Consider the following 1,005-nt stretch of genomic DNA (forward strand, 5'->3'; position numbering starts at 1 on the left):
ATTTACACACCTTCCTGAGCCTAGACTGCAGTAGTTGCAGCAACCATTCAACTACTCTAGACCTTCTGTAGTGGCAACGTGTTCCTTAAATATATATTGGAACATTTTTGCAAAACCGGAAGTGCCACAGTTCAACATGTGCAAAAAGTCGAAAATCGGCTCTAGAGGGCGTATTTTTGCATCGATTTTCTTCGGGTTTTCATTTTTACAATCTACCTGTAATTTCTGACCTGATAGCACTTGAAAAATTACGAGATTTGAAAATTCGTCGCTCACTTTTTTCGATCAAATTTTTCGATTTTTTTGCAACTTTTTTGCTTTTGCATCGATTGATCTGAAATTTTAAATGCAAAGAGACTTCACTAATGTTACTAATATGATACAGTCAAATTTTGTATGTCATTTCCACAGGAAAGCGACTGAACTTCAAATCTACTTCCGGTTGAATAACTTCCGGTGTAATTTATGTAGGTCAACAAAATTTAGCTGATCTTTAGCAAATAAAATTGTATGGCCGATTTTAAAATAAAATCCAGACCGAAAGTGATACTTAGGCCGCCATATTGAAAAAAACAAACTTTTGTAAAACTCAAAATAGGGCCTCAGGGTAAATGTTGATATACTCAAATTTGATGTGTATGTATTCCAAAATCGATTGCGCAAAAAATATTGGGAGCCGAATTTTGAATTTCGCTTTTCCTTTTTTGCAACTTCTGGTTACATTTTTTTCCAACTTGAAACACCAACACCATGTGACCTTGACCTTTGATGACCTTGACCTTCATAGGGTCAAAGGTCATTGACCTTGGTTATCATTTGATACGTGTTATGTTCTCTGATGAGAGCAGATTCCTCATCTTCAAAAACGATGGACGGCAGCTTGTATACCGACGATTTGGTGAACGTTTGGCGCCTAACTGTATCCAACAGGTCCGGCCGTTTGGAGGTGGAGGGTTAATGGTTTAGGGTGGCATATGTGGTGACGTCAAAACGAGGCTTGTCGTA

Source organism: Lottia gigantea, assembly GCF_000327385.1.
Source record: "Lottia gigantea unplaced genomic scaffold LOTGIsca_38, whole genome shotgun sequence".
Taxonomy (NCBI): domain Eukaryota; kingdom Metazoa; phylum Mollusca; class Gastropoda; family Lottiidae; genus Lottia; species Lottia gigantea.